The sequence below is a fragment of the Eutrigla gurnardus genome, assembly GCF_963514095.1.
Source record: "Eutrigla gurnardus genome assembly, chromosome: 18".
In the NCBI taxonomy this organism is placed as follows: Eukaryota; Metazoa; Chordata; class Actinopteri; order Perciformes; family Triglidae; genus Eutrigla; species Eutrigla gurnardus.
The window spans coordinates 17843245-17868458 of NC_139929.1; the positions used below are offsets into that span (position 1 = coordinate 17843245).

A 25214-nucleotide genomic window follows, 5' to 3' on the forward strand; every position below is an offset into this window, starting at 1 on the left:
TAAACAAACATACCAATAATGACAGAAATAATATTTATGGCAGTTAAAGTTGGACTTTCACGTAACCGAATCGCACTGGTCAGTTATCTCTGACGGGAACTTACGGAAATGTAATATGAAACTGTCAGAACAAAGAGGGCCTTGAAGATTCAACAGGTTCCTGCTTATCAGGTTAAAATGTCACACTGCTCTAATGAGCACAAGCAGTGATTTATATGAGTTCAGTGAAAAAGTACAAGTCTAAAGTGAAGTGAAGTACAAGCTAGTGATGTCCAAATGAAGCTTCGTGAAGCATTTTCTTTATTTTCTGATCCCAATAGATGGCGCTCTCTGTTCAACAAAGGGTTTGTTCTGTCCTCAGAATTACATTCAGGTTCTTTATGCAAATGATTTAATAAATATGATGTAGTTCAAACTGAAAGAAGAACACACAGTAATATTTACATGTTGAGGACTTTTATTTTGAAGGGTGATAGTAGTCGCGATGTCGGTCACTCTGTGAATCGTCTCTTCCCTTCTCACGCTCACGAAAGCAATGGCTGTAAGTTCTAAATGCAGTACTTTTTGTATAAATTAAACGAATATCTGAGGTAACGTATAGCGCTCAAAAATGCAGACTGTCCTCCTCGAGAAAACGACCACATAGGTCGTGTGTCAAGCACCGAATTACGACCATATGTTACGTTTCAAAATAGTGCGCCCTCTAGCGGTCAAGTAAATATCGACACTCCGGTGTCTCAGACGATCGCCCCCCGTCAATCATCGGCAGAGACCCCCCCCACACGTCGACCTAAACCTACCCCCCCCCCCCCCCCCCCCCCCGCGCGTGCGTGGACGATCGCCCCCCGTCAATCATCGGCAGAGACCCCCCCCACACGTCGACCTAACCCTAACCTTAACCACTACTGTCGTTGCGGAAGAATCTCCGCAATACGCTCCCAGAGGTCGTATTTGAGGACGTGACACACGACCTATTTGGTCGTATGAGTTGGAGGGCTTGTTGCAAAAATGTGATGTTTGTTTGCTCAGTGAAAAGTTAAGGATTAGCCGATGTAAAATGTGTGTTGCATAAGACGGCGTATTAGCCTATGTTTAATAAGCGCAAGCTCTCGTTTTGGTGCATAGTTTTTTTAGCTTATTGTACTAACTGTTTATTACAGTTTTATTATTGTTTGTATTCGCAGTTTCACTCTTGGTATATCATACGAAAGGAAATAAAGGGAGCAAGATGCTCGGATCCTGGCTCAAGTGTAGCAGTGTTATACCTGAGTTTGGCTTGCTGTTAAACTGCAATAACGTACTGGAAGTGCCTAACGTGCAGGGAGAACAGTACAGGGTTGAAGGCCGATATATTGCCATTGCTTTCAACCCTTTGTTGAGCAGAGAGCGCCATCTATTGGGCTCAGAAAATAAAGAAAATGCTTCATGAAGCTTCATTTGGACATCACTAGTAAAAGCCAATTCTAACAGTGGTCCAGTTTGCAGCACTACTGGGACCACACATCAGAAAGAAGACCAAAGTGCGTAACAAATTTTAACTGATGACGGATGGAAAAAACCTTTAAAACAATGTGTGCAAAGGCCTTTAACCTAACCAAGCAAACCAATAAAGGCAACCAGTAGTAGCCTAAGAAAGGAAGAGCAGAGTAGGTCATGCCTTCGCCATGGCAGGAAAAAAAACAGGTCAGCCTAATGATGTTATTTTGCATTTTAAAAAATCAACAATTGCGTATGTCTGTTGCACAGAGATTGTGCTTTCTGAGTACAATGAGCATTTGTTTTTGGAATAAGGGGCTGTTGGATAAATGGGCTTTCAGTCCGAAGGGTCTTTTTTTCAAACTATTGGGCCATCAAAACAATGGGCAGTTCCCTGATAGCATAGGACAAAAGTCAGGGGATGAGCAACATCAGAACGGAGAGCATCGCTATACAAAATTTCATACCAATCCATCCAGTTGTTGAGATATTTTAGTCTAGTATTACTTTAACATCATTATGAGTTTTTTTTTTTATTATAATAAATAGAATAAATAAAGCTGGAGAGGGCCTCGTATATTTTAAAATGCAGACTAATTAATGCAGACTAATTAATTTCCATACAGACCTGTATGGAAAGAAATAATCATTTGATTTAAAGAATCTCTTTTTGTGCTGAAATAAAATAAAATTGGGCAACCAAGTCTTTGAGAGCTGCACAGCGTAAGCGTTGGTTCTCTCCGGGTTCTCCGGCTTCCTCCCACAGTCCAAAGATTCCACTGGGTGTGAATGTGAGTGTTAATGGTTGTCTGTCTCTACATGTCGGCCCTGCGATAGACTGGCGTCCTGTCCAGGGTGAACCCTGCCTTCGCCCAATGACAGCTGGGATCGGCCTCCTGCGACCCTAAATACAGGATATGCGGTAGACAATGGATGGAACCAAGACTTTGATGCTGGTTGCCAGACTATCAACATGTTCATGTTTTATAAAAAAATTGGATTATATAACAAGTTGAGAGAAATTTTGCGAGCAGTCCTACACATTTAAACACAAGTCAGACTGGATCTTTGCTTGTAACACACACACACACACACACAGTCTGTTTTCGTTCTCCTCTCGAGACGGCTAATGGAGGGTTTTAGAGAGTGTGTTGTCACATCCCCCTCTCTGGTCTGTCTTCATCACTCACATCCATCTCCTGGCAGACAGCATTTATGGTCAGTGTTTAAATGGTGTAGTTCCTGCACTGAGCATACTGATGCAACACCGTCCTGTTTTTCACTGGAGAACAAACTTGAAAGTGAGCATCCAAGTCAACACTGGGTCACTGCAAAGCAATTTAATGTTCCAGCCTCTTTCATTTACTCTAATGACATTTAGGCATTTATTATAAGGTTTCACAGTATTTGTCTTTGTGCTTCACTGTTTGAAGTACACGGTGACCTTACATATCTTTGTTTTTCTAATATCTACCACTCTGCAAAATGGCAACATCACTCAATGGCAGGATAGTTAATGCTTAAAGGCAATGTTCTCTGCAAGTTCTGCACTTACAACAGTAGTTACTTTTTTTAGACTTTGTTTGGATCATTTTTGATTAAGAATTGTGCTGACCGACATAAAAAGTCCAGTGCTAGTCCACTCTAGGAAAGTATGGGCCAAAGCATACCAAATGTATAAGGTTTCACACCATGTACAGCCATACGCTTCATTATGGTTTAATCCTGCCATTCATATTGGTAAAATCTAGGTGTACTGGAAGCAGTGGCATTCAAGAGGTATATGTACAATAGGAGATCTATACAAAAATGGACAATTTATGTCTTATGAGGAATAATTAGTCATTTTAAACTTGAAGGGAAACAACATTTTTGGAAGTACTTACAAATCAGGGATTGTGTAAAATCTCGAACTAGTAACTCCTCAGAGAATTCTATTATGGACTATATGAATATGCCACTGGAATGCTGTACAGCTTCACAATTTTACAAATTAACACATTTTTCAGTAAGTGAGGAGTGCAGTAATGTGAAGTTGCTATGGCAGAGGGACCTGAGAACAAATATTGCTCAGGAGAAGTGGCTGGATACGTTGGCAGGCTGTGGGAAGTATGTAAAAGAGGTGCGAGGAAAGTTCACACAGTACAAGATTATACACAGATATTACCACACTCCTGTGAGATTACATAGAATTAAATTGATGAATGACAATAAGTGTTGGAAATGTAAAACAGGACTGGGAACCTTTTTGCACTGTATATGGGAGTGTACATTGGTGGCTCCATTCTGGGTAGAAGTTGTGGACTTCCTGAGTGAATGGTGTGGTTCAGCAGTCCCCTTGACTCCTGTTATGTGTCTTCTAGGGAACAGGTCTCAATTACCAAATATATCTAAAGGAACATTTCTGTTATCATGGTGGGCCTGATTACAGCTTCCAGAGTGATTCTAAGACATTGGAAGACGGCGGTGTCTCCTAATCTGAGGGAGTGGTGGGGTGCAATGGTGGAGACAGCATCCTATGAAGCTATGCTCTGTAGGCTGAAAGACAAAGAGGAAGACGGGATAAGCTCTTGGGAACTTTTTTGGAGTTACACAAAGCAGACCAGAGACTAAATGTAGCATCCTGTACCATTTATTTGGTGGACTCGGTTCCTTTTCATGTGGATTTCTTATGTGTCATGTTTGTTTGGATTTCATAATTGCTCCTTTTTGTATGTGAGAGGATGTCAGCACCAAAACACACAAAAGAAAGCATGGGTATCTTGAACCTGTACTTGTTTGTATGTTTCTTAAAAGTTCAATAAAAATTTAAATGACAAAAAAAAGAAAAGAATTGTGCTGACCAGGGGTGTCAGCAGCATTTCATACAGGGGTCCTGTTTAGGCTGGGGGTCTGGGGGTCCTCCCCAATTATTTTCATGCAGTCATATAGTAATTGGAATTGTGTTGATACATGTGTGTGGACAGTGATAATAACTTAATGGTATTTGTATTTATATATTTCAATCATGTTACAAATTTTTCACAAAAAATGAAACTAAAACCAATGAACAAATTAAATGTCAATACAACAAACGTCAAACAGGAAGGAGGAGCTGCTGGACCTGAAGCCGAGCCATTCATAAAACCAACATGGGGAGAAGCGGACGATGCACTTTTTGTAGTCCATTATTGTAGTTTCTCCGCCGCAGAACCACGTCAATAGATACTGAAGCGGAAGGTTCTTTACGTAACCACCTAATTTTTGAATCTTCAAATCAGATTTTTATCATTCTAGAATAAATACAACTTAATGAAATAACTTGGCTGTGATCTAATTGATACTGTGAACTAAAAGGTCAAACGTTATTCTTGAATTTCTGTTTCATGTTGTTTGTGAAAATTACATTATTTCAATTTAATTTATAGTGTCATATCACAACAAATCTCAGGACACTTTCCAAACAGAGTCAATGGATCTTCCGAGTCCCAACATCACCCAGGAGCAAGCGTTACAATGGCGAGATAAAACTGCCTTAAAGACTTCAGGCAGAAATCTCGAGCAGACCAGACTCCTGGGTTCCATCTGCATTTGGTGTTGGTAATATTTACAGTAGTAATGTTACAGTCGTCGTCCATGGTGGCAGACACAGCCACGTTTAGATGGATCAGTCTCCAAATGTCCCCGTAGACCAGACAGCATTCAATGTTGAGCAGCATCATAGTGGAGGTGGAGCCACAATCCGGTTCTTCCCTCTTGAGTCCAGGTAGCAGTCGCCACCTCTGTAGACCCCGTCGCAGAAGAAGTGGCCTGAGAGGATGGGAACACGTTTGTTAACGGTGTGTCTGAAGAAGAAGTGGGTCGTGACCTCGAGTGTGACCTTGAAAGTCGACTCATTTTCAACAGGTGCGACACCAAACGCAGCCAGACACTTACCAGGCTGAGCTGAGGAGCCCTGGTGGCTGACGATGCTCACCAGGGAGAAGCAAGCCGTCTCCTAGAGAAGCACACAGTTTAGCTCAGGAGGTAGAGCGTTCGGCTGGCAACCGCAAGATTGCTGGTTCGATCCTCGGCTCCTCCTAGCTGAGTGCCTGGTGTCCCTGAGCAAGACACCTCACCCCAATTGCTCCTGACGAGCTGGCTGTCACCCTGCGTGGTTGACTCCGCCGTCAGTGTGTGAATGCGTGAGTGAATGGGTGAGTGACAGTCATTCCTGTAATGCGCTTTGGAGAAAAGCGCTATATAAATGAGGCCATTTACCATTTACACAGTTACCAACAGTGAGCTTCACAAAAAGACATGTTGGATTTGACAGCAGTCTTTACTCTACAATCTCTTTAGTTGCATTTTTTTCACTGAACATCATCTTTACCTGATCAGACTTCAGCCTCAGCACCCTCGAGAGGACAACAGGGGAGTCCACCTTCTCCAGCCGGAATGACAGGGTGAACCTGAACCTCTGCAGCTGGAGGATCAGCACACAGTGAACAGGAACGAGGTTGAGGAGGGAAGAGGGTCAGACCACATGTTGGCAGAGGGAGACAGGAGGAGGTGACGCTCAACTCTACTGTGATGAAGGGTGATGTTACTCACTTTGGCAGCGTGGAGAAGGAGCCCTTTATGGGTCAACTCCTCGGTGCCACAACTGCAGTGATTGTCTGCTGGTTGAGGGGAATGATGTTCCCACCATGACCTCCTGTCTGGGCCTCTGGGGTCTCAGGTGGAGGGCTTTCCTTTGCTGCATCCGTCTCAGTTGGAGCATTCACCTTCTTCTTCTGCTTCTTCCTGCAGAATAAGAAAAGGCGTCTACGCCACAGAGGAACCTTCTTCTTCTTTCCAGCTTCAGCTTCACACCAACCTTTGATTGGTGTGAAGCCTCCTGGACGCCAGCGTCTTTCTCTGCCTCTTCTGCAGTGTGGACACTAGTGATGAAAGAAAACACGGATGGTTATTCTACTGTTTGGTCACAACAATGAGGTTAAGGCAGGTAAACAACATAACAGGAACATTAATATAATATGTGTTAAAACAGTAAAAGTATCTCTTACTCATTTCCAGCGACACAGGACGGAACATCTGTCTTCTACCACATCTTCTTCTACAGCAGCCGGCTGTTTGGTCTGGATGATGCCTGCACCAGTTTGCTCAGAGGTTACTGTTGTAATCTGCAGCTCTGACAGACCGACCTTGTTGCAGAAGCGTTGACGCCACAAGTTAGTCTTCTTGGCTTTTCCCTTCTGTGCTGAGACTCTGGAGGCAGAGGTGAGGCTGTCTGAGACCACAGACTCATGTTTTCTGTCCTTCTGCACATTGACACTGATGATAAAGAGGAAACACAGATGATTATTCAGATGTCTACTGCAGTCAAAAGTCCCTCAAACTCTTTCAAAGATATATTCCGGTGTAGATATTCAGACAAGACAATAATCCACAGACTGTTATACATATAAAAGGTGTCTGTATTAATTAGCACATTAAATCAATAAAATAACCATCAAAGATACGTTTAAGGATGAAATGAAGCATTAACTCATTTAACTAATTGTCTCCAACTTCCACATCGTCTCCACGGTTTAAAACAACTAAACCCACATGAGTAAATATGACAGACACATACTCATCTGCTTCACAGACAAATATCAATAAATATATATATATATATATATATATATATATATATATATATATATATATATATACATACATACACTAAGTAGCCTACTAATGTTGAGGGGACAAAACACAAACAAGCAGCAGAACGGCGACCTCACTGAATCCGGCTCCATCTGGGTTCTGGTGCCAAACTTTGAACAGCTTCCATAACTTGAGGTCAACTTCACAGCTAATTCTCATTCTCACCTTTGATTGTCCTTCATTGTTTCACGAATTGTCTCTCCCTCTTTATCCAGGTTCACTGCCCACCAACTCCAAGCTCTGCGCTCTGCGTTCCAGCCGTCCGCCATCTTGGCGACAAACTCACCTGCTCCTGGACTACTTTCAACAACTGCACCCAACCGCAGCGTGCTCACGATAATGCATTTGAATCTCTCTAGGAAAAAAAAAAGGTTTAATGAGGTATTAAAAAAAAGAATGGCACATAAAGATGTCATGTCTGCATTTTTATGCATGTGACATGCAAAGCCCAGATATAACATTTTCTAACTGGTTGGGGATGAAAAACAAAACAATGCATTTTGGTAATTTCCTTAGTTTGCTTCCTTTACCAAATGTGCAAGTCCAGTGTGGCAAAGAGAAAGGGTTACCGCTTCAATACTTTTCAAATAAAGTCAACAAACATAAAAAGGAAACAATGTTTTACTTTCTACACACACAACAGTGGGATCTGTGGGAGGTTGATGGAAGTTGGAAGTTAGCACAATACAGAATGAGTAAGAAAAACATTCATGAATGTTTGTCAGAGAAGACATCAGCTACTGCAGATTGAGCTGCAAATTCACTCCCGACTTCTTCTGTGTCATGCTGGGGGAGTATATATGGATTTGATCCCCCCCCCCCCCCCCCCATTTGATTTTCTAGTGTATGCACATTTACTTCCTATTTTCTTTCAACAGAACATTTTAAGTAGTAAATACTGTACTTAGTTACTTACAAAGGCCGCTTTACTTGCTGCTTCATTATTTATATAAATATCACAACCTTTATTTTGAAAATATCCTACAAGGATGTCAACCTCTTCAACAACTTCTTAACTGTTTTTTTCCCCCCAACTTGATCCAACATACAGTACCATTGAGTTTTTCTGTTTCACTCAAATTGTTCATTGTGGAAAAGACTGAACATAAGTCAAGTTGTCGTGACAACACGTGTTGATTTGTCAACTACAGATTTGAAGCATTTTGACCATCAACATCTTGGAATCTTTGCAACTAGTGAAGGAAGTGACCAAAATTGAACTGTGGTGGATCTTATGATCACAAGCGGCACCCAAGCAGCACCCTTACTGCATCTGGATCCATCTGGATTCTGGTGTGAAGCTTCATGATTCAAAGGCAACTTTACAGCTACGTGTTGAAGTCATCTTAGCAGCTAATTGCATTGGTAGCGAGGTGACTCTAAATGGACCATAATGTACTAAATGAACATCATGCTGGGTTGAAGAGGACTTGGAAGTAGAGATTGAGACATAAACTCATGTTTAGGTAGGGTCATTTCCTCATTGACTTCCATGCAATCAGACTTATTTTTGCAACCAAAGGAGTCACCCCCTGATGGCCAGCAGAGAGAATGCAAGTTTAAGGCACATGAATGTTGGCTTTCCTGCAGAGTGTGGCTATTTCTAGCCTTGGTCAATTGTTGCCTTTAATTGCTCATGGACAGTTGTCCCTCGCCACCAGGAACCATGTTGTGGAGGTTCAGACTGGAGCCACACAAACCACCAGGATACAGAAGTTGCTTTGCACTTAATCTCTGTTTATTTGGTTTAACGTTTGAATTGAGGGGGTGGTGTCACCGAGTGCCATGGTTCTAAAACAAAGAAAAGAAAGAAAGGAAACAAGTAATTCATGCCTGATAAATATAACGAAATACCATTAAATTAGAATACAATCAATCCTTTAAGTTCATTATCCATAAACACATCAAACCAAATGATTCTCGTTAAACTTAGGCATGTTAAAATACTTGAAACTTAAACATTGACCTTAACCTTAATGCGTTCAAATAAGTTTAGATTTACTTACAATGAGCTGAAGTCAAACACGCATGGCAAACTCAGGTGAGCACCACCAGCACACACACACAGAGTCTGGAGACAAAGGAAAAGGGGGAAGGCCTCAACTGGGCCTCTATTTGTAAAGTGGGAGGAACGGTGGGAGGTGCTCACATCTCCATCTTGGAGTTTCCTCTTTGGAGATCTCAGCCTTGGAGTTTGTGACAGCCGCCCCCGGATTTGTGCAGCAAATACGTACATTTTCTTCAATCTGTGATCCCAGGAAGTGGGATTAATCTGGCAACAGGTCGTACGTATTCTCTTCCCTGAATACTGACAGGGTTACTGTCACTGATAGTGCCTTGATTCTATGGAACCAGCTGCTGTTGTGGACAGGCGTGTTTCAGTGGGGCTCGGTCCACTGTGAGATGGGGCGGCCATTCCCTCAGAGCCCAAGAAGACTTATTTTAAGACTAAAAGAGATGTGTTATCTTCCATATGCATGAAAAGGCACATTTAACAGGTTTAATTGAGATCCACACAACAGAGGACCTGTCTTTCCCCGTCAGTTATCTCATCCTCCACAAACGGCGCTCGACCGCTTTCCAGCGACGACTCAAGACTCGTTCTTGACATCAGCGCCCCAAGACTTCCAGTGTGGGAGCAATTCCACTTTAAGCCGCAGAGCGACGTCACACCCCCACTGCTCCGCTTTCATAACAGGAGAGGAGGAGGGGGCGGTGTCACAGAGCGGAGGAGAAGCACATGCGAGGGGGGAGGGCGGTCCTAAGCAGTCAAACCCCGCCCACCGTACCGTTTACAGCCACCACTACATGTATCAATAATATTTGAAAATAGCATACAACCCTATACAGTGGTTTCAAATATTCTGTATTTTCTATGTGGTGGCGACGACCATGGTGCTGATGGACATAGAATAACACTACTTTAAATACATTTCAAAGTGAGATTTCTCCACTACTCGGAATTTGCAGTCCCCTTGACAACATGTATACTCTGGCTTGACTAAATCTGTGTCAAGGACACAGGGACTACCACATTTTAGGGACCACCATGAACACAAAGGACCTTACAGACCCTTTTTTAATACCCCATGTAACCCAGACACTTTTTTTTTCACATATTATAGGCTTGTATATTCACATTATATATCCATATATCCATATTATGCTGTGTTGTTAATCTCCTGTGCTCTGTTTTCTTTTTGTATTCCTTTTTGTTACCCTTGAGAACAAAAATTTAAAGTAAAAAATATAAAAAAAATGCAATAATTCACTCAGTTGCCCCAACAAATCATGAAATATTTTATTCCTAGGCTGCACGGTGGTGTAGTGGGTAGCACTGTCGCCTCACAGCGAGAGGGTCCCGGGTTCGATTCCCGGGTCGGGTTTGGGTTCCTTGTGTGTGGAGTTTGCATGTTCTCCCCGTGTAAGCGTGGGTTCTCTGGTTTCCTCCCACAGAGACATGCAGGATGGGGATAGGTTAATTGATGACTCTAAATTGCCTGTAGGTGTGATTGGTTGTTTGTCTCTACATGTTGGCCCTGTGATAGACTGGCGTACCTTCGCCCAATGACAGCTGGGATCGGCTCCAGCCCCCCCGCCACTCTGAATACAGGATAAAGTGGTAGACAATGGATGTTATTCCTATGTATTATTATACTAATATGTGGAAGCCATTTAATTCAGTGTAGCTTGAGGACAGTTGGGAGAAAAACAGACTGAGGGACTTCATAAAGGATCGCCTGGTAAACTTCAGTAATTCTGCCTCCAGCTGTTCCATAGCTGCATTTTAATGCCAGTGGGTGCACTTGACCCTTCTTCGAAAAACATAATCTTTGAAAGCCTGAAATAGAACACACCATGGTGTTCATGTGGTAACCAGTGTGCTTTCCCATTATCGTCCTTTAGAAGAGCAGAAGAAGAAAAAAAAGAAAAAATATTAAGGTGTAACAGAGAGTAGTATGTTTTTCATTCTGCTGACAAAAGTGCACAGAGAGATTGAACATGAGATTGAACGTATAAATACGTTATACAACGTCATATGTGGATCTTTGCTGTTACATCAGAGGTCAGAAATAAGACAAGTAAGAGATGTGTCTGCCGTTGCAGCTGAGGAGGCTCTGAAATGCCTTCAAAGCCATAATATCAAAGGGATGTTTGCACCAAATTTACATTTAAAGCTGTCTTTCTTCCTTGCACGGCATATAAAGTATTCATTTGTTTAACATATGACTCGGATGTGTGATAATGTATTGTGTAATACATTCATGATGTGGCTCAGCTTAAAATTAACATCAGCACCTGCCAAATATGTCGTCAATGTGGAGTTGGTAAGCAGGTCTGCCACCACTTGCAATATCTCTCTGCCATTCAAAGGATTAATATATTTTAAATGATGACAACATTAATTGTTATGTAACCTAAACGTCTTTCCTCATTCCATATTGTGGGGGTATAACTGGTTGTTCCAGGCTACCATGGTTGCTGGTGTCATCAGAGTGTGACTAAGGGTGTTTTCACATAGTCCTCTTTTAACAAACCAACCTCAGTCCCCTTAAAGTGGACGGAAAAGTGGACCAGCAGAAAAAGGACTATTTGTGTTCACATTGTTGATTCATTGAAAGAGGACTCAGTTCTGATTCTGGCCCAACTCAGCTCTGATGGGGCCTCAGCTCTGCTCCTGTTCAAACTATAGTTCATTCATTCAAGTGAATTATTTCCCATTCAATGATGTGATGTTTAGTGTCGCTTCCACGCAGAAAAAAACGTTCTCATTAATTTCCTCTAAAATAACAATTTTATATTAATGTGAAAACATCTCCTTCAAACGACTGGGTCCCTTTTCTGCTGGTCTACTTGTTGGTCCACTTTAATGGGAGTTCAGTTTGTTTCAAGAGGACTATGTGAAAACACCCTAAGGATCTCTTCGGACATGGTATGACCATGCGTCTGGTTGTCTGATCAGAAGTGGACAGATTTATAATATTGGACATCAGAAATTAGTTTTTATTCAATCAAAATTATGATCAGTGGGCAACTGAAGAGCACAGATAAATATGATCAGTTTCTAATAATGTAGCATTTAAAAATATATTTTGTGATCACTCACTCAAAAAATTCACTGGGGCTAATTTTTTCCAGTAAATAAGAATGAAAGCAATGAGGACAAAACAGCATCCCAGATCTGTTGTTACCACATATTCTCTGGTCTAGCTCGACTAAAAACAGAAATAAAAATGGATTACAAGCAAGCCTGTTAGTAACTGGAACGACAACATTACACATGTAACAAACTGCCTGCTTGAGCAGCGTGTGACAGCTGCCTCGAAGAACTGACGTGTTCACACAGACAGCGCCTCTGCTGCCAGTCCTTCTTTCTATGTTTTATTATAAATGTCATTTATATTTTCTCCAGACAGAAAAAAAGGATTAACAAGCTCATTTGTAAATAAGATTAACAATCCACAATTAAAAGCTGGTACTGTATTCATTTATGGAGCCGTGCAAGTCGCTGAATTTTGCACAAAGTCCTGCAGAATAAAAATAAAGAATCAGAATAAAAGCTTTGTGTTAACAAATGAGGGGATTCTGTCTGCAGAAAGACACAACAGGGCTTTAATTTTAAAATGCTACAGCGTTGAGTTAAACATGTCTGTGAAGGTTCTCAGTCATCCAGGCTATGGTAATCCTTTAAAGCTTCGTTACATTACAGTACAGAGGGAAAGGAGTAGTGACCTGTCAATCACAACGTAGCCCCGCCCTAGAGATTGAGACCATAAACTCATGTTTACAATGTTTGCTGAGATAATAAATCAAGTGAGAAGTAGGGTCATTTTTTCATTGACTCCCACGCAATCAAACTTCTTTTTGCAACAATAGGAGTCGCCCCCTGATGGCCAGCAGAGAGAATGCAAGTTCAGGACACTTCTTTTTGGCTTCACTTTTTAGAACCAGAGGTTGCGGCCTGGAAAGAACACAAACACATCGAGGAAGCTTGTTTTACTCATTATGGCAACTTCTCCATAATAACTCCAAATTAGATGAACTCCATAAGTGAAATAATGTGTTTACATCAATTCTAGCTAATCAAACCCATACTAAAATCAAATCAGACTAAATTTCAATTTCAGCACAAGATTATGATTTATTTACATAGCTTCAGCTGTATGGGGATAACGTTTACAGAAAATTGAGCTGAAGGGAAATAATCAAATGTGAAAATACATCCAACATCAACCACTTATCACTTATCCTGTATTCGAGGGGGGGGGGGGATTCCAGCTGACATAGGGCGAAGGCAGGGTACACCTGGACAGGTAACCAGTCTGTCACAGGGCTGACATGTAGGGCCCTAGTTTCGTAGACCAGGCGCAGTCGGGGCGCAGCGCACCTGCGCCATGCTGACGGGGTGTGTCCGCCTGGACTTTGCAAGTTTCGTGCACGGCGAAGTCGGGCGCAGGCACGCCTCCCGTCACACCTCCCGTCACGCCTCCCGTCACGCCTTCCCACGCAAGTGGCAGGAGAGAAGGCGTGAGTGGGAGACGAGGAGGAGACAAAGCGTGGAGTGGGATTAACACAGCCGATTCAGATCTTCACCAATCAAATGAGCTCCTCTCCTCACCTTTAATGCGCCAAGGCGAGGTGCAGTGCAAGTTTCGTCACTTGACAACCCAATAACAGAAGCAGCGCCACCGCTCCCACCACGCGCATCACGCGCTGTGCGTAGGGCACCAAGTGCTGAGGGGGCACCAAAAATATTATGAAAAATCATCATAGTCATAATAATTATAATGCCAATAATATATCACTATAGAAATTGTAGGCACATTTTAGGCATGTCTATCACAAAACAGGGTCAGGGCGCACAGCAGTAGACATAATGGTGGCGAGAACCCGGTGCCTGCACGAGCCGGCCGGGCCATTCATCATCATCATCACCGTCTTCATCATCTGCGCTCCACAGCTGCACCGGATTCCCCCTCCAACACCAGAATGGCGGGACACCGGGACCTCGCGCGCCGCTCAGACCAGCTGCAGCCCCAACTCCGGTTCCAGCTCGCGGCAAAGTTGCGCGTTCCTCCACGGACAAGGACAACAGGCTGCCGAGGCGCGAGACCTCAGACTAGGCACGAGTTGCTGTATTTTTTTTTTTTTTACGATTTTTTCAGGCATAGACGCATTTTATTAGCAGTGGATAGATATTAAAAACAGGAGAGAGAGAGGGAGGTGTGACATGCAGCAAAAGAAATGGCCTCATTTATATAGCGCTTTTCTCCAAAGCGCTTTACAGGAATGACTGTCATTCACCCATTCACTCACACATTCACACACTGACGGCGGAGTCAACCACGCAGGGCGACAGCCAGCTCGTCAGGAGCAATTGGGGTGAGGTGTCTTGCTCAGGGACACCAGGCACTCAGCTAGGAGGAGCAGGGGATCGAACCGGCAATCTTGCGGTTGCCAGCCGAACGCTCTACCTCCTAAGACCTTCGGACCTTCACTGTTTTTTTTTCGGGTAGGGGGGGCCATCATAAAGGAATTCTGCTTAGGGCACCAAAATGGCTAGCGGCGGCGCTGGACAGAAGACAGCAGCAGCAGCAGCGCCAGACGGCCAAACTTTTCCCAGGATGAAACTGATGTTTTGATCCGAGAGGTCCAAGTTTCAGCTGTGTTAATTCAGTCAGGCTGAGTTTCCGTTATGCGTGCCATCCGCCTTTGATCTGACGTCAGATGTGACGGGACAATCTATATAGATATAAATTCACGTGTTGATTCAATTAGTTGTATTAAATAATGTTTGTTGTGATTATTTATTGCATTTAAATAATAATAATAATGGATTGGATTTATATGGCGCTTTTCAAGACACTCAAAGCGCTCTGACAGGGTTCCAGGTTCCATTAATTCACACACAGTCATACCGGTGGTGGTAAACTACGATAGTAGCCACAGCTGCCCTGGGGCAGACTGACGGAAGCATGGCTGCCATTCTGCGCCTACGGCCCCTCATACACATTCACACGAGGCAAGCTGGGTGAAGTGTCTTGCCCAAGGACATAACGACCATGACACAGTGACAAGGGCGGGGATCGAACCGCCGACCCTCCGAACATTGGCCAACCCGCTCTACCAACTGAGCCACAGTCGCCCTCGATGTGCCTGGAACTGTGGAAACCTGCCTGTGAGGTCTTGGTGACGTGTGCGCACTGCGCACCAATGAGCCAAACTGCCACTCCACCAGCTGTAATTCGCCTTGCGCCAAGAGTAGACCAGGTTGGAGCTGGTGGGCTTTCGGCGCCGTCTCGGCGAGGCTTTTTGCCACGAAACTCCCGCTGCACCAAGCTGAATCTGTGACGCCTCCCCCTGCTGCGCCGCCACACCCATCTTGACGCAGGCGATCCACCAAACTGCCAAACTGACTGTGCGCAAGGCCGCGCTGGTGGAAACTTGCATTGCTCCGCCACCCTGCGCCACCCTTCGCTGCGCCACAAAACTAGGGCCCATAGAGACAGGCAAGTCCCCATTCTGCATGTCTTTGGACTGTGGGAGGAAGCCGGGGAACACGAAGAGAACCCACACCAAGATGGGGAGAACATGCAAACTCCACACATGGCCCTTTTCCACCGAGGCATTTTGAGGGTCGGTTCGGAGCCGGTGCCCAATCGCGAACCAGTTCTTCCTGTTTCCACAGACAAAGAGCCGGCTCTCAGCCAGGAAAACTGGTTCCCGAGCGGCCCCAACTCCTTGCTGGGCTGGAACCGGCCCCGGAAGAAGGTCTTGCTTACGTTAGGGGCTGGGGGCGGGGTTAACGCTCGAGGCAACGGGGGAACGGGGGATTTTAAAATTGTTTCAACTCGTTTCAAGTTGAAACAATCAAGTTCCAGCTAGCGTGATATTGCTAACAACAACGTTGTTGTTGCCACTTTCTGACTGCCGTTGGCTCACTAAACGTTACCAACTACCAACGTAACATAACATCTGTGTTCGCAGCGTCGTGGACACGTTTGTGATTAAACCGCTGTTCTCTGGTTTGTGTTTGTAGAGCTGTCGGACATCGGCGATATTAAACGGAGGTCCAACCTGCAGATGACTAAACATCAAACCGATCTATTGATCACACACTGTTCTACACTTTAAAAAAAATGTTGTGATTTTATTATTTTGTGTATTTTATTGTTATTGTGTTATTTGCCAAAATAAACACTTTTTCTGAAGAAACATGTCTGCTATGCTTGAAATGAGCGCTGCGGGGAAACCTCAGACGTATACAGTGACGTAATGACGTGGCTCTCTGGGCTCTCTAGCCGGTGGAAACGCAAACAGGTTCTCAGAAGGTTCGCAAGTTGAACCAACTGCGAACCAGCACGGGCACCGGCCCGGTTCCTGAACTAGGTTCGCGTTGGTGGAAAAGGGGTAACAGAAGAAACCCGAGCCCAGGACCTTCTCGCTTTGAGGCGACAGTGCTAATCACTACACCACCGTAAAAGAAGCGTTTTACTTGTTGTTTTTGCAGGTTACTTAAACAAGTATTTTTGGCTATAACCCTCCACATAAAGTGGGAAATTAAATGATGTAATGCAAGTGTCACTTTAAAGATTTGTTGGTTCTTTCACAAAACAAACCATATAAAATTAAGGTTGGCACATGAGTCCCTCCATTTACATTGCCTTCGGCAACTAGCAGCAACTGTGAGCCAATTTAAGTCTAATCAGGGGTTCAGGAGGAAAATCTGGTGCCATCTTTGATTTAATGCCTGAGAGATTGGGATGTTCATGCTGAGTTGTTTTTTCTCAGTTTGCCAGCTAACAGCTAATGTGCTGTTGTGTGGTTTGAGTGGTGAGGAGGAACGACGCATGTGCAGGACGTTGAAGTCGGTCCCTTTCTGTGCCTTTTTCTTTCCACATCCAGGACAGATATGTAGTCATCCCCTGCTGCTGCTAATTAACACACACAGTGTACCATACACTCCTTTTGCACCTTCTTAGGTTCAACTAAGGAACATCCTGTTGTAGTTGCTGACACCCTCCCCCACTGTGTATAGTCTCAGAACCATGGTTGGTCTGGGAAGAGCTACGATATTCTAATAAATCAGTGAAACCCTTCGTCTGCCAGATTGGCTGAACTGTGAATTGCTCAGCAGTGCTTTTTTGGCATGTGGAGATCAGCATGACGAGACTCTCGCATGAAAAGTAGCAGTACAGAGAGAAACTCATTGTGCTGTAGGATGTCAGAATGGAAATGCAAACAAAGATGATCTTCACTTTTAATAGATAAACGTTCTTTCAAGCAAAATGCAGTAATTTTATGAAATCATCCTGAATCATTTTTTTCCCTTTTTTTCTACTGTTTATCACACACAATGGGAAATATTTATTAACATGTAAGGATAAATAGCATAGAGACAGTTTAGCTAACCAACATTGTAACAGTATCCAAATAATGAATTAGGCATAAATTACTATTATTTCTGTGACATTTACTTTACACGATGACTGAGCATTGGTGTTACAATGTAATGACTGAAGAAGTCGTCAGCATGCATAATTCGACAAATCTCAGTGTTGAATATCCTGGAGATGACCGGAAAACACAGTTTAAAGTGTCAAGAGATTTGTAGCCTTTAGCTTTTCTTTTGGATTTATTTGAAGAAGTTTCAGCCAAATCAGGACCCACTTGCCCCCACCTTCAAGTCAAGTGCTTATGACTCAACTTTCACTTGAGGGCTGGGTGGATCCAGGAGTCTCATGCTTCTCACAGTATTATTGATCCTATAAGAAGTGTCAAGTGTTTTGCTTCTTTGCTGTGCTTAATCCCACACTTGAAGGGTGCACCAACGCTGAACATTAAACAGGTTTTCACTCAAAAGACCAGACCATTGTTCCTTCTTTTCCCTTTTATTTTTTCTTCATTTTTTTCTTTTCAGAATTTTGCAGAAGTCCTTGGGAACAGGTGAAACAGCCTTTTTTACAGCCTCTTTTTACAGCCTCTTTTTTCCAGGTGAAAAACCTTAAAGACAAACAAACACCATTACCATTCTGTAAAACCAGGTACTCACAAAGCACATGATTATTAAACCTTTAATAATTAATATAACACAATTAATTATTATCAAACCCTTAACACTAATAATATAATTACCATACCACAATTAATAATCAAAAGCCTTAACCATCAAACGTGTATGAAAATAAACTAACTTTTTACCTTTAAGTTAAACCAGGTTTTAAATGGATTGTTTCAGTGCAAATGCATCAAAATATAAGATACATTTTTAACTACAGGAGGCATGATTGATTAAGCAGTTTCTACCCCCAATCCACAAATTAACAGACAACTAACCAATTATCCAACAATTCTAAATACACATATTTACAAAGCAATATTCACTATAAAACCACATTACTGTTTTAGCAGTGAAATAGGGCCTACTTAGTTTAACTGTGCTGTATACAGGTAGAAAAATGCCAATTTTCTCCCATGTCCTCACTAGCAGCATCCAGCACAATCACAAACATTTCTCCCACATTTCTCACCGCCTCACCAGCGCAACAAGTGCCTCGCCGTATCTATAAAAAGAAATAAGCATGATCTTACCGGCTGTCCGTTCAGCTCTTGGATTTTTGGTACACGCACAGCTCTGTCGATAGCTCGATGAGAAACCCGAACTGACCTGATGTGCTCTCCCTTGGCGTCTCCTCCTGTCCTGCTTAATTTGACACAGGTGTGCAATTAACGTGCTCGCGCACCAGTCGAGCATAAACATAAACTAATTCTAACAGTGGAAACTACTGCACCAAACTATAGCCGAACTCATGCCGAATTATAAAAAAACCCTCTGGGATCGTTCCTAGGTGGATACGGGTGCCTACTTGCTCTGGTGAGTGCATACAAGATATAATATTCCTAGACGGAGTCTGGCTTGTTGTTATGCGCGTCACGGGGAAGCCGAGGATGCGCCTCGCATATCAGCTAACAAACAGCTGTTCGCCGCGACACCTCCCACTCAAGCTTTCTGAATTAGTAAGAAAGGTTGAAAAACTGAAAAGGCGAACAACTTCACGAACATCTTTACCACTAGGGGCACCTGTCTGACATCTGACATCTCTGCGCAATACCACACCATTAGACCTCTCTTTCCGGTCGTTAGAAACTGAGTGGATCACTGGCTGCTGATGGTGGACTGAGGCACAGTTGCCTAGGATGACAAGAACCTTAACATCTCTAACAACACCCTTTGGGTCAGGAGCTACAGTGACAACTCGGCCAAGTCTAAACTGCCCACGCAAAGCATTTTGATCACAGAGCCACACATCACCAACAGAGACATTTCTTTCTGCAGCATGCCACTTTGATATAACAAAAAGATTTGGGCCAGCAAGCTGGCACCATGCTTTCCAAAACTCGTTGACTTGGCCTTGGATTTCTCTGAGCCGCTTGTATGGGTAGTTCTGGAAATCAAAGGACTTGAAGTCACCACTGTGAGATGCCTGGCCTAGGAGGAGCGAGTTTAGTGACACGTACTGAACGCGGTCCTCCCGACTCTGGACTCTTGCATCAATAGGCCGCTCGTTTGCCAGGATAGCTGCCATTTGGAGGGCTGTGAGGAACTCGCTGAAGGTAAGATGTGTCGTCTTGCTCAAACTTTGAAGAGCTCTCTTGGCGACCTTTACGGCAGCTTCAGCAGCTCCATTCCGATGCGGTGAATCAGCAGGGAGCACTTTCCATGTCCAGTTTGTCCCATTCTTGGCAGCATACTCCTCCAGGCTTGCTGTGTCTTGGCTTTTCAGGAAGTTATACAAATCCTCCAGCAAGGACTTTGCACCAATGAAATTGGTCCCAGGATCTGACCAAACCTTGACGGGGTGGCCCCTGATGGCAGTGAATCTCTGGTAGGCCATTAGGAAGCTCTCTGTGGACTTACTGTTCACCAGGTCTACGTGCAGGGCCCGGCTTACCATGCAGCAGAAGATGACCCCCCAGACCTTCATGGATACTCTCCTCTTGACATCGTCCTTCACCAGGTAAGGTCCAAACAGATCAACTGACATGAACTGGAAAGGCGCAGCGGGTGCTGATCGCTCCACTGGCAGGTCTCCCATCACCTCCCGGCAGACTTGAGCTCTGGCCTTCCTGCAGTGGACGCACTGGTTGACGACTTTCTGAGCCAGCCTTCTGCCTTGCACAACCCAAGCCTTCTTCCGCATCTTGAGCAGAGTCCCAGCAACTCCTTCATGCCCTTCTTGGTGACTCTGGCGTGCAAGCAGAGTCCCCAGCCAGGTGTCAAAGGGAATCAGTGGAACAGCCAAACCATCTTCCTTGAAGTGCTGGATTCTGCCTCCGCATACCAATAGTCCACTGGCCTCGTCCTTGTACACGACCAGCCGGTCTGTTGTGGTGCTGGGGAAAGTAGCTCCTTCTTGTGCCGTCAGACAGAGGTCTCGGAAGGCGTCCCCTCTCTCAGCCACGGTGATGGTGCCATCAAACGGGACTGCCTCCCACTTTGGTCTTCCCCTGCCTCTGCCATGAAGGAATTTCTTTGCTGCCCTCCAGACCAGTGCGAGTGACTTCTCCAGTCTGGTTAGGCTGCTGAACCGCTGGATATCCATCAGGCTTGTGACTGCAGCCCTGGCAGGAGGCCTGCGCAGATTGTGGGGGCTTGAGATTGATTCCAACTTTGGCTCCGGCTTTCCTCCAGCTCGGGTCAGGGCAGCAACGAATGCCTTTTTCTGGATGCGCATGAGGTTCTCTCTGGCTTCGACAGCAATATCTTTAGCGGATTTCACTGGCCACTCACTCTCTTGGAGACTTAGGAAATTAGGACCCAGTTGCCACTCTGTGCCTTCGTCCAGCTCCTTGGGGCTCGCTCCTCTAGAGATAATGTCTGCGATGTTGAGGGGCCCAGGGATCCACCACCAGTCCTGGACATTCGTACTCCCTTGGATTTCCCCAATTCTATTGGCAAAGAATGTTTGGTAGCCGTAGCTTTCGCGTTGGACGGCTCCCAAGACTGTCTGGCTGTCAACCAGGTGGTACCACTTCTCCACACGTATGCTGCAGTGCTTCTGGAAGTGCTTCTTCAGACGAGCAGCATAGACGGCTCCGCAGACCTCAGCCTTGACAGCGTCCCCCTTGTGGTCTAATGGTGTCAGCCTGGCTTTGGCTTCGACCAGTCGTATAGTCACACCCTCTGGTGACTCCCACCGGAGGTACAGTATGGCACCATAAGAGCGCTCGCTACCGTCAGAGAAGGTGATCCCACAGGGCTTGGCACACGGGTCAGGTGGTGTCAGGGCTCTGATGAATTTCAATTGGCTGAGCTCAACGTAGTCTTCCAAGAGACAGATGGCGTCTTCACGGAGGCCCTCAGTCAAAGGTACATCCCATGTGTCCACTGATGAACTGTAGTTGACCTTTGCTTCCTGGAAAGCCCTCCTCACCAGGATAGCTCCCTTCCGTTTAACGGGTGTCGCAAGGCCGAGGGGATCATACAATCCAGAGACTTGACTGAGGAGCTCTCTTCGAGTGAGTGGGTTTGGCGCCTGTGCTCTGACTTCCTCTCTTGACAAGTTTTCTCCGAGTCTCATTTTCTTTTTCTTCATGGAGAAGTTTACAGCCACCATCAAGTGAAGCTTGTCGCTCTCGGGATCATACCCAAGGCCCAGGGCTTTATTGTTCTCATCAGAGAGTTGGTTTGGGAGGACCATCACTGGGGGTTCTTCCTTCTTTAGGTGGTTTGATTCTGACCTCCCACTTTGGCCTGAGTAGACCCATGGCTTCATGTAGAATCCTCCGGCCTCCAGAATGTCCTCAACATTGGTTGTTATTTTCTTGAGCTGGCACAGGTCATCATGCGAGGTCAAGATGTCGTCCACATAGGCGTCTTGCTCCAGCACTCGACGCTCCTCTGCAAGATGGTAGAACATTGGCAGATTGGCCGTCTCCCGCATGGCGACTTGGGCGATACAGCCGGCTGGTTTATCGCCTATGTTAACCCTGGTGATGGCATATTCCTGGATGTCCTCTTCCTCAGAGTCTCTCCACAGGAAGCGATGAAGATGTACTTCCTGGTCCTCAAGCCATACAGAATTATACATTTTTTTTATGTCCCCAAGAGCAGCGAAGACACCTTGGCGAAACCGGATGAGGACAGCACGGATGTCGTTGAGGACGTCTGGACCCTTGATGAGAAGGTCATTCAGGCTCTGGCCTCTGAATTTCTGACTACTATTCCAGACGAGGCGGACTGGTGTAGTCATAGAGTGGGGGTTTGGAGCAATCAGGTGGCTGATATACCACACGGGTCCAGACCAGTTTGCCAACTCCTCTTTGGACAGCTTGACAGCAGCGTTCCGCTCGACCATCTCATAGACTTGCTCTTTGTAGGCCGCCTTCCATTTCGGCTCCTTTGCCAACTGCTTCTCAGTCCTCAGGAATGTTGCTGCAACAGCTCTCCTGTTGTTCTGGCAATGTTGCCGGTGCCAGTATGGTTTCTCGCTGTGGTGATCTCCATCGATGTATGTCAGTCCACACTTTATTTTCTCCAGCTCCCGCTCCTCAGAAATGGTCATTTCCTTTCCCCCAGGTTGGCCATTTCCACATCTGCAGCCGCCACACCTGGGCTCACACGCAGCCCCAATGCTGTCTCACCTCCACCAGTCCATGAAGTCGCGGTTGGCAGCAGACGTGACTGCCTGGGTGAGTTGAGGTGGATGAACTGGGATCTTGCTGGTGATCTCTTCATACTCAACAGCTGCTGTGCGCATGGAGTGAGCAAAGTGGGTTCTAGAGCCATGGGCTGTGACTTTGATATCTTCAATGAGATCTGGATGAGAGCCACCCACTGTTTTCCAAAGGGGACCATCCCACAGGACAAGGTCACCAACAGAGCGCACCTTCTGAGGGACGAGTTGGCCTTCCTTGTGGCTGATGAGGAGCTTGATTTTAGTGGGACGGACCAGTTCATGAAGAGGGACGTCAGGAAATATTTTTTGCAGTGTTTTGGGTGGCACGTGGCGATTGACCTCTGCGATGCTGTCAAGTCCGTAACACACTAGCTGGTGAGACCTCAGGGTTCCCTTTGCAGTTGTGACCCGGATCTTCAGGAGGTAACGCTTGGTCTCCACTGTCATCCCGCCGACTCCATGGACTATGAGCGTCACATCCTCACTCCTCAAGTTCAGCTCAATTGCAGCCTCATGAGTGATATAGTTTGTGTCGGACGCCAAGTCTATCAGTATGTTTTCCGCTGTGTTTTCCAACTTTACTTGCAGTAGGGTAGCTTTGTCTGAAGTTAACTCTTGCAACAAACTCTCCACATTCCTGACCCGCTGCCGGAAATCATGCCGCTCTTCTTCTGGGACCCACCGAGTCCATTGGCGCATGGTCTCTTTTGCCATTTTCACCAGCCTCTCAAGGTTGCTGAGCCTGAGTTTGTATACCTTCAACTTCAGGCTAGGTCTGCTTGCTGCCAACCACCTGCACTCTTTCTCAGCTGCCTCCAATGCAAGGGAGAGTTCGGAGCAGCCAAAGTTTTGCCATAGGACTTGCTGGACAACACCAACGTCCTCTGCCGTTTTTCTCACATCTGCATTGATGTCCTCTTAAGCAGTAGTTTCGAGCTCCACCTCCTCAGTCAAGGCTTCCACTTCCTCATTCGCCATGAGTTTGCCTATCGGGTAAACCGCTGTTTGGCAGTCGTTCTCTCTCTCTTCAACTGCTGCAGAGACTTCGAGTCGGCCATTTTGGGCTTTGGTAAGAACTTTGGGCACAGTACTTGGATGCAGGGCTGGGCTTGGACGCAGCGGCGGGCTGGGCTTAGCAGGGATTGTGGGCCAGTTTGGCAGGGGCGTTGGGTGGGCTGTTTGATAGGCTCTCCAACCAGCTGGACGTGTAGCCTCGGGGTGTAGCCTTATGCTAACGAGTTGACCCCCGACCCCGCTCCTACTGAGGAAGTGGTTGTGTCTCTCCGCCCCGTGCTGTCCGCGTCCAGCTTGTTGCCATGGTTATGGTTCTACGCTACAAACTAACAGCGGTCCAGCCGTACCGCTTCGAACCGGACTCCGGCCCAGAACCAGGACCAGCTCCTGTAGAAGTTCTACGCCGCGGATGCAGCAGGACGTTTCTGAATGGTTAGTTAACATGTCTGTGTAACGTTTTGGACGGTAACTCGATGTGTGTTAGCGTAGCTAGCGCTAAGCACGATGACGCTAATGCTGCTTTCTTCGCTCTATAAGTAACATATCTGTGAGCTATTTTGGCAACAATTAATATCGTTAGTAGTGCCGTGTTGTTGACAGTTCACAGTTGCATGTTTTCCAAATGGGGAACATTAAACGGATGAAAACACGATTAAAACAGCGTCCTGTATGCGGGCAGTTTGTTTACATCACATTAACGGGATTAAAAACTTGATCCTCTACACATAAAGATATACAAGGAATGGGATTTGGTCAGTATCATGTCGTCCTCCAGAATTATGTGCTGAATTGTGAATTATAGGCTGTGTGCTGTGTTTTATAAACGTGATTGTGCTCCATCTCAACATTACGTGCTAAACTTACTGTTACAAAATTCAAACATGAGGTTTACGCCTCAGCTTGTCAGCAAAGTCCGTCAGGTTACCATATTAACAAGTTTTGTTGTTGAAATGCTCAAATTCTGTACTATATTCATCTAGGTGACTAAGTGGGCCTTCAGACAACGAACATGTCTGCTGCATGGAGACACCACGGGTAATGTTACTTTGTTACACCAAGTTGTCTGTTGAGATGTTATGTGAATAATAATCTCAACAGACACCAAGTTGTCTGTTGAGATTATTATTCACATAACATGACGATTATCATGATTCACACTAGGTAAGAAGACGGATGCAGCAGCTGGAGGAGGAAGAGGTTTGCATGGTGGGACATCCTGGTTGGAACTGTCTGTCTGAATGTTCTCTCTCCAAAACGCATGAAATATACAGCTGGTTATGGTGCTTTACACGTAAGAGGAATACAGCAGTCAGTTGTTTATCAATTGTGTTTTATAAAAATAAATCCCTCTATGCAACATATTATGCAGTC

The 25214-nt window shown here is 45.0% G+C and overlaps 1 long non-coding RNA gene across 1 annotated transcript; it reads left to right on the forward strand.

Moving 5' to 3' along the window:
• The first annotated feature begins 24096 nt into the window (after window positions 1–24096).
• On the forward strand, window positions 24097–25144 carry LOC311028607. The gene is made up of 3 exons (XR_014598741.1): window positions 24097–24275; window positions 24824–24878; window positions 25005–25144. It is a non-coding gene; the product is annotated as an uncharacterized lncRNA (long non-coding RNA).
• Window positions 25145–25214: the final 70 nt, after the last annotated feature.